The sequence below is a fragment of the Vespula vulgaris genome, chromosome 5 (genome assembly GCF_905475345.1).
Source record: "Vespula vulgaris chromosome 5, iyVesVulg1.1, whole genome shotgun sequence".
Classification (NCBI taxonomy): Eukaryota; Metazoa; Arthropoda; class Insecta; order Hymenoptera; family Vespidae; genus Vespula; species Vespula vulgaris.
The window spans coordinates 7625001-7627279 of NC_066590.1; the positions used below are offsets into that span (position 1 = coordinate 7625001).

At 33.6% G+C, this 2279-nt stretch overlaps 1 protein-coding gene across 2 annotated transcripts in view; it reads left to right on the plus strand.

Moving 5' to 3' along the window:
* LOC127064086 (protein eva-1) overlaps window positions 1-1020 on the plus strand; it is a 237577-nt gene extending 236557 nt beyond the window's left edge. For both annotated transcript variants that reach the window (XR_007781581.1, XR_007781582.1), the window contains exon 10: window positions 1-1020. This exon is cut by the window's left edge. The gene's annotated coding sequence lies outside the window, so the exon portion shown is untranslated.
* Window positions 1021-2279: the final 1259 nt, after the last annotated feature.

The window sequence follows — 2279 nt, forward strand, 5'->3', positions numbered from 1 at the left end:
CAGGTTTCTTTCTTATCTCTTTTTTGTACGGATATAAGAATGTAAGAATGAATGGGATAAGTGATAAGACGAATGTGTGCGCGTGTGTGTCTATTGTGTGGATAACAACTTTATTTGTTAGATCGATTAAGACCCTTACGGGAATAAGTATATAGGAAGTTAGATAGATGGGTAGATAATATTAGTGATATGGGATATGTGAAATAGCGACGATTGAAGTGTGTGTCTGTAAGAGAGAGATGGAGAGAGAGAGAGAAAGAGAGAGAGGGAGGGAGGGAGAGAGAGAGAGAGAGAGAGAGAGAGAGAGAGAGAAAGAACGAATGTATGCGTGTAAAAGAGAAGAAAATAAAGATACCTATGTCGTAAGTGATAGTTTCTATTGTAACTAAGAAGACGTACGTTATTGAGCATCTGTAAATATTCCTGTATTATAAAAATAACTTTCTGTCCAGCGACCGTATATCAACGACCTCGACCATCTTTGAACGTATCCTTTTTCCTCTATCTCTCTCTTTCTCTCTCCCTCCCTCTCTCCCTCTCCCTTCCTCTGTATCTCTCTTTCTGTGTTTCTCTAATTGTATACTTTCCAAAAGAAAAAATCGTCGAGGTTGTCGGAACACGGTTTTTTTCGCGTGTAAAATAAAAAAATAAAAAAAAAGAAACGTGCGGCCCGATTATTAATAATAATAATAATAATTATTATTATTATTATTCTTTCTTAAGCGATATTCACAAATAATTTGTATTTCCATTGAATCACATTGTCATCGTCGTTCGAAAGAAAAATCGAGGAGATATTTCATTTCCTTCGTCAAATGATACGAACGAACGCTTGATGCGTCGAAGACAAAAATCCCATGACCGTGATTACTTGATTATTTAAAAAAAGAAAAAAAACGAACACGAATAAACAAACAAAAACAAAACGAAGCGGGCCTGTGTGTTGTACGATAATGTAATAACTGTCCTCCACGTGATTTTCAAGGATAATATAATAAATTATGACACAATTCGAGCACATGTTGTATATCGTTTCGTTTACATAAAAAACTATATGTTTGACCTTAATTAACTTGTAACTGTCTGTAAAGAGAAAAAAGATAACACGATATTTGTACGTATAACGTATGAACGGAACAAAGCTGAATATATATATATATATGTGTGTGTGTGTGTATATACATACATACATACATACATACATACATATATATATATATATATATATATATATATATTCACAATTGAATGATCGTACTTGTCGCCAAGAACGTGGGCGCATCCAATAATTTACTGGCAGCTGCAACTCGTTCCTTGTTCTCACATTACCCTCTAATTAAACTCTAATTACTTTGGACTATGCAATAACTCGAAAACACTTTTCTCTTATCGCGAGAGAGAGAGAGAGAGAGAGAATTCGTTAGGTCGACGACGATGCGTTCTCTGACGAGATAAGTTTTCTGTTTTTCTTTTCTTTTTTTCTTTTTTTTTTTACTCTGTCAAACAAGAAGAACTCTCGAATGAATTTCACCGATCGTGATTAACCATCGAATATCTTTCGAGGACATTTCACTATCGTTGTTTAGGGAAAAAAGAATAAGAAAGAAAGAAAAAATCCAATAAAATATTATCGCGTATGTACGTACACATATTTAAGAGCGAGTTGGATTCAAAGAGTAATGAGAAATCTTTTTGAAAATAATATAATTATTATATCCTATTGAATACACTTTGAATGTATGCTTGTTGAAATTTTTCCTATTTCAGTCGTCCGTAAAATATTTGTTTCTTTTTTTGTTTATTTATCTTTTTTCTTTTAAGCTTTTATGTTCCTCCGTTTCTTTTTCTTTTTTTTTTATGTTCTTTCCTTTCTCTCTTTTTTCACAATGCTCGGCAACATGTAACGAGGTTTCAACGCACAGAACGAAACGAAATTCGGATTGTTTCGTTGAAACTCGCGACTATGAAGGAATAACGTGTGGAAAATTACACGAAGGAAGAGAAAAGAAAAAGGATGAAAAAAAGGAAAAAAAAGGAAAAGAAAAGGAGACGAGAGAATTTTCCACGTCGCTAGTCGAAAAGAAAATCGTCGGGGAAGTCCTTCAATTTTATCGATATTAACTTTTACTTGTTCGTTGTTTTCCTTTTTCTACTCTTTTAAATGTCCTCTGGAATTTATTTAATTACGTACAGGAAACCGACCGTATACCTGACAAAGGTTTATCCCGCGCTTCAATGTTTCTATTTAATAAAAGTCGTCTCTTTCCTTTTTTACTTGC